The following is a 14,355-nucleotide window of genomic DNA, read 5'->3' as shown; positions in this document are numbered from 1 at the left end:
TCTTGCGACTGCAAGCACAGAATACCCATATGTCCTCATGCTAGGGGAGGAGCATCAGTGTTCCCAGGCCTTTGTTGTCATTAGTGGGGTAGCCTTGGAGCACCCATCTTTACTGGGTGCTGTTGATGGATGCTTTAAAGCATTTTTTGTTTTGGATATAAACTACCCAAAACCGTGTTCCCAGGTTTGGGAGTTTATTCAGACCTGCATTTTTGAAATCCCAGGTCATGAGTCCAATGCAGTGAAGTTGATCAGGTCTCAACTTGCTGCGATGGAATCATCCAACACCCCAGCTAATTAAGCTGAAAGTTGAGACCTGATCAACTTCACCCCATTAAGTTCATGTACCAAAAACTGTTGTTTTTTGTTGTTTTTCTCCTTTTCTTTTTTAATATTTAGGTTATTGTATATATGTTTAGCACTTGGACTTGTTGAAAATGTAATATTAATGAGCAATGTTAAAAATGTATTCAACTGTTTTAATTAACTTGAAATGTCCAAATAAAATAATGGACATCATGTACTTGTTTCGTTGAATAATTGCATAATTTCATAATTTCATGTTTAAAAACAATTTCATTTGACCATACTAAGGTTAATGTTCATTAATTAATGCAAATTTTGCTCTCAACCCAACATTTTGATTTTAACCCACTTCTTTGGTAACATTAACCCAACAACATGGCTGTGTTTTAGCCCATTTCTTTGTTAATATAACCCAACAACATGGTTCTATTTTAGCTCATTTATTGGATAACATTAACCCAACAGCAGAGCTGGTTTTAACCCATTTTTGGGTAAACAGTCTCAACCCAACATGCTGGGTCAAGCCCATAACCCAACCCTGCTGGTCTAAAACAACCCAGCGTTGGACAGGTCCAACTCTGTACCAGCGTTGGGTTACCCAAATAACCCAAATTGGGTTATTTTCAACCCAGCAGTTTTAAGAGTGTACAAATGTTCCTGTTGAGGAGACAGAGAGGGAAAGTGAGGAGCAGACACACTGACAGCTTTAACATGGCAGCCTTTAAACTCCATCTCCATGTTTGTGTGGACAGTTTAGTGACGTCTCAGAGCTGCAGAGGCTCATCAACATCAGCTGTTTGCTCACATGTGGGCCACTTTAACTGCTTCATTGAATCACAGTGTCAGAAAGTGAAGCTGTAAACTGACCAGAGACACAGTTGAGGCTGATGAGCAGCAGGATCCTGCAGATCATCTTCTCCCTGTGAGAGGAGACAGAGGTGAAGAGTCATGTGATCACAGTTCAGTCCTCACATGTACCACAACCAACATCTACAGTCTGTCTTTAGTCTTCTAAACACTCCTCTGTCTTCATCATCCTCATCATCACACACAAGGACTTCCTGACTGGACACAGTCTGGATGCTAATGCTAAGCTGCTGTGTTGTTCTTCTGACACAAGATGGCACCAGTGGTTACAGTGTCCACCATCAGCAGGAAACATGACAACATGTGGATTCAGCTGCAGACAACAACATGTAGCTGCCACATGAAACACTGCAGAACCAGTGCTGCTCCTACACACACATGGAAGTTGTGTATCTGGAACATGGTGACATGTTGTCAGTGTTTAACACTGATACATTACAAACACATATAAACAGAGTCTCCATATAAAGTCATGAGACAACAACTGCTAATAAACACAAACAGGCTCCTGTTGTTGCTGTCAGGTCTCAGTAGCAAATCATTATATCTGATGACTTTGATGACTTTATAGTAAAAAGTGGACAAGTCCAGTTGAAACTTGCTGAATAAGAAGAAAGCTGAAACACACAAAGTCCAAAGATCTGTGTAGATGAAGGTGGAGGGAAACATCAACACTGACTCTGTTGAGTTTCATTAATAAAATCTTCTGTCACAAGATTTCTACAAGTAGAAATGATGTTTCTGGTAGAACGTCCTTCACACAGCTGACTGATCCATCTGACTTCTACTAACAACAGTTCTCAGAACAGCTGCTGAAGTGTTCAGCCAAGGTGGAAGAAGTCCTGAAGATCAGACAGAGTGAACCAGGTTAGAGGAGATCTCTCTGTCAGACATCAGAATACTAACTTGGTTTTTGAAAGTGTTTATTCTCTATTGCAAGCTGGGTTCCTCTACAGTGTTGCCATTACACATCTAACTTCAAGTGCAAGTTCTACAGAGGGGTGCAGGAGGGGGGCTGCACTGACTCTTATTCCTCTGTCTGAAGAACACGAAGCGGTATGAAGTAGGGGGCGGGACTCGTCTCCTGATGTCATCAGACAGAAAGAGCACCAGGGATTACCTGAACGTATAGAACAGAAGCAGGCCTATGGCAAACTGTTTTAACATTTAATCAAACCACACTTCTATCTGTAATTACATTTTAGAAAGCCATAATAGCATTTCTCCTAGTCACAAGTGTATTCTCAACTAGTCAGAATGGTAATTAAAGATATCTGCAATAACATTCTCACTGGTTGAAATTGTATTTCAAGATACCTACAACTTTGATTGAACTAGTCAAAACTAAATTTAAAATATCTAAAAGTGGCCGTTTGAACATTTAATAGATGGACTGGATATGTATTGCAGATATCTGTAATTCAATTTTTTTCCTAGTAAGAATTATATTGCAGATATCCAGGATGTAACTGTGGATATCTGACATTGCAAAAGTAATAACATAGGTCTTATCTGATCTGACAAAAGCGGCAACCAGGTCAGTGTCGATTTTTTTTTTTCACCTCTAGTGCATTGGTGTTATGAATGGCATTCACATCACTGATAGAGTGCTCCAAACCTGCCAACAGGTCTGTTTGCATTTTTCACTTAAACTTCAGAAAATGCTCAACTAAACAGGGCAGGTGATCACCATCAAACTCTCCTGTTCTGTATGTTCAGGTAATCCTGGCGGTCTGAACACACTGAAGGGTCTTTTTATTTTTTTCATTTTCAATGACATTCATTATTTAACATTTGCAAAAGTTCAGACAATCAGAGTGAAGATAACAACAGGCATTAAGTGATAAAGAGATGTTACAAAAAGAATAAAAATATATATATCTCTATGTAAAAATAATAAATGTAATTGAAATAAAATAAATCAAATATATATAAAGCACTTCTTATTTTGGGGTAAGTGAAAATTACTTTTAGTATAATAGGGTGCACTCACTTTTTATCTTTGGCATCAATTTCAAGGTGTCTATATAAATTTGTCATTTGTGAAGACATTAAAGTTTGGGAGGGACTTAGAAAATGTACTCTTGTGGATGTGGAATTTACCTCTTAAAATCATGAGGTTTACTGTGGAGCAGATTGATTTGTCATCATGTTTGAATTTTGAAATAATATCTTTGGGTCTAATTGTTACATACTGTACCCTCCAACATATAGATGACAATGGGCAAAGACAAAACAAATGCAACATTGTCTCTGAATCATCTCTGCAAAAAAGTGCACATTTCATCCACTTCAGCAAACCTAGAAACTGATTAGTTACAAGGGAAAATATTATGCAAAGTTTTCTGACAGTCGAACTTTACTCTTCTTGTCACTTTCGAGGACCTGAGCTGCAGAAATAGTGACGTACGCATAGAGGCGGAAACATCTGGTGACGCAACCAGAAGATGCTGCGAAGGGTAGACTGTCCCATGCTTACTAGCCGAAACACGGCTAATGCTACTGACTGACCTCTGTGGTGAGGAGGAAGGGCAGCTCAGCTCCTCACAGCTGAACGCTGCTGTCACGATCATCGACTCTTTCACATCGACTTTAGTAAAGTTTAACCTGAATTTTACACCCAACAAAAATATTAAACAAATATATATAAAGAGGTGATATTCATATCAAAGATATAAATTAGGAAAAACATCCTCATTGACTAACTGCCGTATCTTAGTCAACTATAGTTCAACAAGTTTTACCTCTCAGCCAAGAGTCTTCAGGAAGGTCCAGTTCCAACGACTCAGTACTTCCATCCGTCAGTAACTTGATGTGTCAGAGCCTTCATCATCGGTAAGTTCATCATCAGTCCAGTTGTAGGCAGAATACAGTGATAAGAGTCTAACAGTTTGAATAACACGGTGTTACTGAGGAAGGCTCACCTGCCTTTGAAGACGAGGGATTACATTGTTGGCGCACTGTCTGAACATGAAGCATTACGAGTCTCTCACTGCCTTCAACTGAAAGGATGTTCAGAAAGCTGGTCAAAATCTTAAGTTTCCTGTTATTAAAACCTCCTCCCACCGACAGAGCCAGCCGGGGAGGGGCTGAATAAGTTGTGTGTTGCCGAGAACGTGACCGTGTGTTTCGTGTTCGTGAGGCTAAATAAAGCGTCTACTTCAGAGTTATTCCTCGTCTCGGACACTTTCGTGAAACGTTACAGTATGTTTTGTTCTATTCAGGGCCGTAACCAGGATTTTAGAAATACTGAGGTCATAATTGCGGAGGTCCGAACGTAAGCAATGTTTCAGCGGGCGGGTCCATAAGGAAATGTGTATTTGTAACTGACACTGTGTGAGTGTGTGTTGACCAACCTTCGTGAGGGCAGGGACAGCAGAGTACAGTACAGATGTGGAGACATGAAGGCAGTCAGAGCCAGTAGATGTGGGCAGGCAGCCAGTCACCATGCATGTAGACTAACTGAAATATATGATTGTTGATTATTGACAGTACACTGATTCCAATGAACATAAATGTCCTAACATAAGCAAAGTTTCAAAGATTGTCTAGCCTAGATGTAACAGGGCATAATGCAGGACAAGACTCCACTTGTCTCTCCTGCCAAGAAGGAAATAAGTAAAACAATATACACCTCCTTAATATCAACTTTAAGACACACTTAAATAACTCAAATACCAAATAATGCAAATTCAAACACAAACAGTACAAGAACACAAGCTAAATGTAAGTCCTACAATTTCACTATTAGATACTACTAGATATGTTAAGTCACATTAAGATTGAATAATTATGATTATGAATGAATTAGATCAGAGGACAGTATGGTTTGATTAACATCAGTGTGTATGGGACATTAATAATCCTATCCTGGGGCAGCACCTGGTCTTCTCTTCACCTTTCTTTCCTTTTCTCCCCCTCTCGTCCTCTTCTTGCCTTACTATCTTCTTCCCAAAGGGAAACAGGGTTTGTTGTGCTCTCTTCATTATGTCTGAAGAAAGTAAACACACAACAACTCAGCTGAGTTGATAAAGTAACTTTAACAGTGCTGGGTAACATTGTATTACTGGCCTGGCCTCTGTTAGGATTCACATTACAAAAACTAGTTTTAGAGTTCCAGAAGAAACTCCATTTGCTTGCCGAAGTCTTGACGAGTATGTTTAAAACTATGTTTAAAATTATGTTTTAATAGCCTATAATTAGTATAGGCTATTAAAACATCTAGTACAGAAATCACTAAAGTAGTAGCAGCAGCAGCAGCACTAGATACAGTCAAAGAACAGCATAACATCAAAAAATCAGCAAGCATGGATTATAAGTTAGCCAGCTAACATCAGTCAATATGATTTATCTTCCCTCTGCTTTCAGTGGCCACCCAAAGGTGGGCTCTTATCAAGACAGCAGCCTCACTACCTCTGAAACCACCATTTGTAGGCAGTTAACATTAGCTAGTTATGTTATCACTGATCATCACTATCAGTGATGGTTGATCACTAACTTGGATGGCATTACCTGGCGTGACAGTTAAATTAAAAGTATCGTTACATGTAATAATTGGTGCTTCGTATGACTCACGTGAGCTTGTTGGCCTGCTTTGTATTTACATCAACGGACACCGTGTTGAAATCTGAAGTTTGAAATCGTATGCTTTATTAAAATACGAGCAACCTGGCGGCCAGTTTATTCCAGTTACCAATTTTGCGATGTCTATCTTAGGAAGTAGAGAATACTTCAGACTACAAATCCTTACCGCTGAAGTACAGCTTGTCTAGAAGTGATTTTAACAGGGTGTTGTGAGAGTGGCGTAGCTCTTAATGAATAGGGCAGCGCGTCAGGTGTGCGTCAGGTGTGAGTGGGTGAGCGACAGTGAGGGAGCGTGTGTACGGCAGACAGTGAATGAATGAGAGAGAAAGGAGCAGCAGCAGTAACGACAGGAATAAAATGTACAGTATATGCTGCAGTTAGCTGTGAATAAATGTGACGGCACCTCAAAAGACAGCAAAGCTCCCTGCTGGCATTATTTACCGACCAACGACATACGTGAAAGTAGTTATAATAAATAAACGTCGGTCCTGGAGGAAACATCTCCCCTGAGCTCCCCGACCACGGTCCGGGAGCTGAACACGAATGGTGTTATAAGATTTTTTTTTTTTTTTTTTTTTTACCCACAAACCAGTGCAATGACCAAAGATGGTATATTTACGACAGGATAATCCACTCTGTAACCCATGGTGATGATCAGACAGAGGAGCAAGTGGTTTCCGTACAAAATAAAGTTTTTGTCGGCAGTTATCACCTTCTTTTTTTTTCCACTGAGAAAAAATACCGAGGACATGACCTCGGTGTCCTCAATGGTAGTTACGGCCCTGCACACAAACATGGAGATGGAGTTTAAAGGCTGCCATGTTAAAGCTGTCAGTGTGTCTGCTCCTCACTTTCCCTCTCTGTCTCGTCAACAGGAACATTTGTAGTGAATGTGACACAGACCTCCTATCAGGCAGAGGAGAACCACAACATCACACTGGAATGGACGTTCACAACCACAGCTGACACTTCCCCCGACTCACTTTATATCTTCTGTGAGATGAACACTGATCACAAAGTCTCAGTTCTGTTTGAAATACGTGGAGGTGTTGTGATCCCAGAGTCTCGGGATCAACAGTTTGTAGGACGAGTCCAGTGGGACAAAGACGTCCTCAGAGACGGACGACTCACACTTCATGTGTCCAGACTCAGGACTGAGGACTCAGGACAGTACCTGTGTGAAGACAAACTATGGTGTGGACTTTGGTGAATGTTGGCTCAATGTCTCTGGTAAGTTGGTTGAGTAGAAGTCAGTACAGTGTGTTTGGCTCAATAAGAACCTCACTGTATCTGAGAAATATGTCACAACTTCAGCTGTTCTGTTGTTTGGTCTGTTTACAGCAGCGAGGGATCCACCAGAACCTCAGAGACCCAACACAGCAAGTCGAGGAAGGATCGGCCTCTACTGTGGACTGACAGCAACAGTGGTAGTTGTGTTGTTTGTTTGTTACCTTTTACTTATTCACCATCCATCTGAGAAACAGAAGTCCTGCAGAGGATTTAAGAAAAGTTCCATCGCTACAGAACAAGAGGAAAAACATTTATCAACACTGTAAATGAGACATTAAATCACATGGTGCCTTCATGTTGTTCAGTAAGTGTCCTGATATAAGAGTCAGAGGAGATGAACAATGATGGAGTTGATGGAGGAAACGTTGTTCTTCACCTTCAGATCTGAAAACTGCTCTGTGAGAAACATGTTGATCTAGAATACCATGTTTATGTTACAACTGTATATATGTTACATTTATAAACTGTCTGGTCAAAAGAAACGTCACCACCTGGAGTTAACTAAGCAAATAGGTCAGAAACATCCATTGGATAATTACTGCAGGGATTATATGTTTCAGATGGCAACAAGTTTAACTAACTCTGTAGCGGACCCTTGGCGTCAACAAAATGAGGCGGAGAGATTCATGACGGGTGCTTAATTTTTATTGTTTGCTGTAGCACCGTGAAAACTATGAAAAGGAAATACAGAAAGAAATAAAGAGGTTAGATTTAACACATGAAACATTTGATTTACAATTTCCAAATCCTTAATACAATCACCCCCATTCAATAATAAAATACGAAAGAAATACATTTATTTGAAAATGTTTACACTCATTGTTAAAACTTGATTAACCAAAAATAAATCTAGACACCACAAGGATAAAAGTAATTGCCCAAAATTTGAGTTTCACATACCTCGTTCCACTACCAAGGGAGCTAATTGTTTGTATGTTGAAGGTGCTGTTTGGAAAGCCATCTCCCTCCAAATAACAATAAACAAACTTAAGACAGGCTGCAGCAACCTAATCAACATAAAGATGGTACGTGATTACAATACATGGATCAAATCAAACTTACTGGGAGTGCTACAAATAATCCAGGCAAAGAAAAGGCTCGGCAGCACAGATGCAGCGCCAGCCCAGCGGAGACAAAGGAGAAGGTGACTGAGATGCGCACAGGTGAAGATGCGCACAGGTAGGCTTACAGGGCTCATAGTCTCCTCCCTTTTATACCTTGCTAGGACTGGCCACTAGATGGCAGTCCAGGGTCATTCACATGCTTCACAAACAGAGAGAGGCTGAGGTGACAGCCCAAAACAATTTACTGTTCTTCACACAGGCAGTGAATTGATTTTCATTTCTTAAACAACCATGTGTGAAGACATTTCCTCTGATTATTGTCCTGCATTAAATAAAGAAAACATCTAATGAGATTGCTGAAACCACTAAATTTGGTCAAGAAACATCCAATGCATTATTAAAACCTGGAAGAACAGTGTGGAACCATCAACTTCCAGGAAGAAATGTGATCCGAAATCTGTCTTGAATGATCGTTACAAGAGATCACTTAAACCATCCATCCATTGTCAACCGCTTATGTCTGGTCACGGTGGCAGCAGCTTCAGCGGCGAGCCCTTTCCCCGGCCACATCGGCTAACTCTGACTGGGGAATCCCCAGGTGCTCCCCTTATTAGATGTTTTCTTTGTTTGATGCAGCCCAATAATCAGAGGAAATGTCTTCACACATGGTTGTTTAAGAAATGAAAATCCATTCACTGCATCAGTTAGTTAAATAACGTGTTTCCATCTGAAACATATAATCCCTGCAGTAATTATCCAATGGATGTTTCTGACCTATTTGCTTAGTTAACTCCAGGTGGTGACGTTTCTTTTGACCAGACAGTTTATAAATGTAACATATATACAGTTGTAACATAAACATGGTATTCTAGATCAACATGTTTCTCACAGAGCAGTTTTCAGATCTGAAGGTGAAGAACAACGTTTCCTCCATCAACTCCATCATTGTTCATCTCCTCTGACTCTTATATCAGGACACTTACTGAACAACATGAAGGCACCATGTGATTTAACGTCTCATTTACAGTGTTGATAAATGTTTTTCCTCTCGTCCTGCTAAGCTGGAAATTTTCTTAAATCCTCTGCAGGACTTCTGTTTCTTAGACGGACGGTGAATAAATCAAAAGATAACAAACAAACAACACAACTACCACTGCTGCTGTCAGTCCCAGAACACAGTAGAGGCCGATCCTTCCTCGACTTGCTGTGTCGGGTCTCTCAGGTCATATGATCACAGTTCAGTCCTCACATGTACCACAACCAACATCTACAGTCTGTCTTTAGTCTTCTAAACACTCCTCTGTCTTCATCATCCTCATCATCACACACAAGGACTTCCTGACTGGACACAGTCTGGATGCTAATGCTAATCTGCAGTGCTGTTCCTCTGACACAAGATGGTGCCAAATGTCTGGAGACTAGACTTGTTGTCAAGACTGCCTAAACTGAGACCATGACACTACCAAGACCAAAAATAAACCTAGTTTCTTGCACTAGTTGTAGAACATTTGCACCATACTGGGTTCAGCTGCTTAGTATAAATATGAGATTGTATTATGTGAACTACAGGCACAATAATACAGAGACAGTGCATGTCTTGTGTGTGAACTCACTCTAAATGTTTTCATCAATTGGCTGAAATCAAATATCTGTAGCAATTGCATGACCGCTATTTCTACACTTTTTGAGGATTGACTCTTGAGTGCTGTTGCAAGCCTCCAACACCACCCTGCACCTCAAGAAAAATCTATTGAATGGGAAATATGTTACTGATTTAAATTGCACTTAAATTTGTAGATTAATTTCAAATATTAAAGATACACACAATTATCAACTTGAAACTGCATTATTTCCCATTATAGTGGCCAAATTACACTGTATAATATCAGCATCACTGAAATGGCATAGGCCTAATCAATCACAACGATATGCAAATCTTATTCAAAGGCCAATGATGCCATACATTTATTCAAACAAGGCCATTATAAGCACAATACTGTAATTAAATACATAGACACACACGCAAGTGCACCAAAAAATGCATTAAATTAAATGCAAAATACAAATAGTTTACAAAACTGTTCTTCAAATTGCACATTTACTAATTCTGAAGCGATTTGTTCACCACAGTGCTTCCCTGTGAAACAGAGACAATCCAGCAAAAAGGATTTTAAACTGTAGGAGGCCACAGGCAATATGTGCAGTAACTCCAGGGAAGGAGCGAAGCCTCCTGTCAGACCAGAGGTCGGCTGTAAGTGCAACACTTGCCTGAGCTTCCAGTGCTTTGACGATGTCATCCTTAACCTTACTGACTAGATAAGGTATCTGCTTCTCTGTCAAGCTGGTCCTAGACACAGGAGTGTATTTGCAGTCCATGACAGAAAGAAAGTGTCTAAAATGTGGATTTTCTACTACAGACAGGGGCAGAGAGCATCCAATGACAAGGTCTTGGAGGATGGCTTGTGTAATGGCCTGTTGCCTGGATGAATTTGGGGCATATAAGTGGACTCTTTGCGCTAAGGAAGATATTGTCTGCTGTGTGGTGTCTGCCATTGCCAGTGATGCAGGTCCTGCTTTGTACTCCAGGTACCTGCAAAATAGGGAAAGAGACATATGTAAGACATCTGTTCATATTCAACCACAACAAACTGTCTTGCAAGTGATATGAAAATTAAGTGTACAGTCTAAGCATCAAGTCTTTGCATTATGAAACCTAAATCCAATCCAGTATGACACATTAACAGATCATCTCTGTAACAGATCACCGTCACCACGCATGGTGGTGGTGGTGGTGGTTTTCAGCGGGAAACACTGAAATCCAGAGACGACCAATGCTACAGCCTTTCCTTAGCTGAAGTCAAAGCCATTCAATTGGCAAACAGTTCAAAAGGTTGCCAATTCAAAGAGCTAGCTACCTGTACGTAGCATGTGTTTACACTCGGTGTTCACCAGGTTAATAAAGTCTGCAGAGGCTTACAAAAATCTATCCCTATTATCTAACTTCATACCGCACATGTAAGAACGCATAATAAGTCACAATAATAAATTACACACATAATCTGTTTGGTCACGGGAGGCTGGAGAAGTGGTTAACGTTACTGCTAACTAGTATCAGAGCTAGTTGCTTACCTTTCCCGGTGTTTTCACTCCAGATGTTTGGTGAAAGTAGATGTGGTCCTTCCTGTCTCCGTTAAACACACTTTGCAAAATTGACATGTTGCAGAATGCTTCTTCTTTTTGGTTTTGTGGCAAACGAACTCTTTATGGTCTGTAAAACCAAACCTGACAACTGACGAATTCGCCAAACATTTTGCGTCCTCCTCCATGGATACATGACCGTGCTTTAGGCTTTTTAAAATATTTTTTTGATATTAATGATATCCAAAAAAAAAAAAAAAAAAAAACTGCGCCTGCCTGGATATTATAGGTTACAAATCCCTTCTAGACCGCTCGGCCAGTCCGAGACATTGCGAGACCGAGAGACCCGAGACTGAGACCAAAGACTGTGACGAGACTCACAAACTCATATATGTATTTATTCAATTTAACTCAGTGGAAACAAACCAGAATTTCAACAATGATTAACTGAAAGTTTGATATTTATTGATATTTATATATTTTGATATTTTGTCTTTTCAACCGTTTAAAAAACAGAACCAGACTCCAGGGAAGAGATGTTGTGTTCACAGAGGCTTTATTTCTTAATCGCTGCACATTGTGTGTGTGTGTGTGTGTGTGTGTGTGTGTGTGTACACTGTATTTATCCTGAGTCTGTGTGACAACACAACATGATGATAATCACACATTCTGTATTAACCAACAGTAGTTAATAATAAAGCACTAACTGGACTAAACACAGTAGCTGTAATCTTCCAGTACACAATATTATCTTCAGCTGTTGCTAGAACAGACAGTGAAGCAGACTACAACACATTCTGACTCTCTGATGCTTTCTCTTAAATTCAGCATTAAACACAAACATTCAGATGTGTGTTTGTGTGTAAAGAGTCAGTGTGTGTCCTCCTCTCTGTCAGAGTCTGTCTGCTTCTGTGTCTGAAGACTTTGTTACCTCCAGCAGCTGAACCTCAACATTTACACCTCATGTATTAAACAACAAAACACACTGACAGGAAACATGTCACATCTTACACACACAGTGAACAATGATTAATATAGACGGTTTCTCGTGGTCCATGGAAAAAGTCACCAGACTCCATGAAAAAAAACGTTTAACTTTGGCACTCGATGCATTAAAATGGACTTAATAAACTCTGAGAAACACTGTCAACAACATGTTATTCACTATTTGGGCCTTCTTGTTAATTCAGCTCATGTTATAGTGGTCAAATTGATGAATTAACTTGACTAAATGTGCAGCAGAATCAAAGACAAACATGTTAAAGTGTGTAGATGAAGGTTGAGGGAAATATCAACACTGACTGTTTAGACTTCAACCAACAAGAGAAAGGTACTTTCAGAGAGCAGCTGCTGACCTAGTTGCTCAACTGGTTTTGTTCTGCTTCACTGGTGAGTATCTGCTGCCTGATCTCAATCAGCATATACTTGATCCCATGTGAACAGGCTTTGCAAACTGTAAGTTCACGCAATAACTTTCGCAAGGCAAAGTTTAGAAACTCAGAAAGTCAAATGAAACTATTTCATACATAGTACTGGCTTGTCAAAGACTTTGACCTATGTGACTCCCTGACTGTGTTGTGGAGTAAAGTTTCCTGTGCAGCTTCAGAGTGAAATCACAGTTTGTCTCCTCTCCATCTTCCTCTGGTATATATCTATCTGTGTATGAAGCATCAGAATTAAATCATAAAGAAGCTGCAGATGTTTCTCTTCTCTCCACAGAACACAGTGCATGATGGGAAACACTCTAGTCTACAGGAAATTTTTTGGACCCAGAAATCGTGTTTTCCTATAAATATTTATGATTGAAATGTAGTGGATGAAATTCAGCTTGGTTGCTAAGAGTTGCATGTTGAGCAATTTACGTAATTAGCATAATTAGCTTATTAAGGGGAGACACTATAGGTGAAGAAGTATGGGTTTTTTCTTATACTCTGAGCCAAAAATCTCCACTTCAGTAGAACTTACATAGACCAAACTTCCAGTTTTATTCCTATCTATATTCTAAAGGTTTTAACAGGTTTGTTCATATATTATTCATAGCCTGATTTATACAACATTTTATTACCAATAACAGGGCAAACATTGTTTTTTTTTATGGCTGTTGACAGTATTTTCTGATACATGGAGTGATAAAAACAGATATCCAAAATTCCCTCCGTAAAAACCTTTGGCTATAATATGTCAGCAAAATGACAGAGGAATTTTAAACCTGGCTTTATCCAATGTTTAGATTTATGTTCTGGAAATGTATGCAACTAAGCACATATTCAATGAGATAATGCCTAATTTGCGCATTTAAACATACAATTTCAGAAAACTAATAATACAAAAAATGGGAAAGTTTTATGGTGATACACAATAGTTTAAAAAATCTTCCTATTCTTCACCCGTAGTGTCTCCCCTTAATTAGCTCATCATGCTAATTACTCAAATTGCCCAACATGCAACTCTTAGCAACCAATCTTAATCTCATCTGCTAAACCTATAGATGACATTCTAATAATAAAGTTCATAGGAAACAACATTTCTTAGTACGGGCCATATGGGGGTTTCCAGTAGACTAACATCTGAATGTTTGTGTTTAATGTTGAATTTACAAGAAAGTGCCTATTATTTAGAATTTGTTGTAGCCAATTCACAAAGTGTGTTAAGTTTCTTATCAAGTTGCGACAACTCTTAAAATCACATGATTGTTAAGGGAGTCTGGTGATATTGCCATTACTTTACTTGGACCCTGACTCATAACGATGATAACATAATGATTAGTTTTTTCACACGCTGTTTAAAAGTAGAAATGAAGCTGTTTCTGTATAAAGGCCCTCATACAGCTGACTGATCCCAGTGACGACTGGTTCAACAGTGACAAGAAATGATACGAGAACATGAAGAGAAGCTCTTATGTTACTTGAATACAACAAAGATCCATCAGGATGTCCTGCAGGCTTTTTGTCAGCAGTAAACTGTCTGTATGTTTATACATTATTAAAGTAATTCATGCTTTTTAAATGTTTGAAAAGACAAAACATGTTAAACTTTCAGTTAATCGATGTTGAAATCCTGGTTTGTTTCCACTAAGTTAAATTAAATAAATACATATCGACCAGCG

General features: G+C 39.4%; 1 protein-coding gene and 1 long non-coding RNA gene across 2 annotated transcripts in view; one reads left to right on the top strand and one right to left on the bottom strand.

Annotated features, from left to right (window-relative positions):
- Positions 1-14,355, top strand: part of LOC115588980 (uncharacterized) — a 654,211-nt gene that overhangs the window by 173,204 nt on the left and 466,652 nt on the right. The window lies entirely within an intron of this gene.
- Positions 326-4,207, bottom strand: LOC115588991 (uncharacterized). The gene is made up of 3 exons (XR_003985434.1): positions 3,918-4,207; positions 1,174-1,226; positions 326-963 (listed from the first exon to the last, which is right to left on the bottom strand). It is a non-coding gene; the product is annotated as an uncharacterized LOC115588991 (long non-coding RNA).

The sequence above is a fragment of the Sparus aurata genome, chromosome 10, assembly GCF_900880675.1.
Source record: "Sparus aurata chromosome 10, fSpaAur1.1, whole genome shotgun sequence".
Taxonomy (NCBI): Eukaryota; Metazoa; Chordata; class Actinopteri; order Spariformes; family Sparidae; genus Sparus; species Sparus aurata.
Note: the sequence above shows the minus strand (reverse complement) of the source record. Positions and strands in the feature narration are given on the sequence as shown.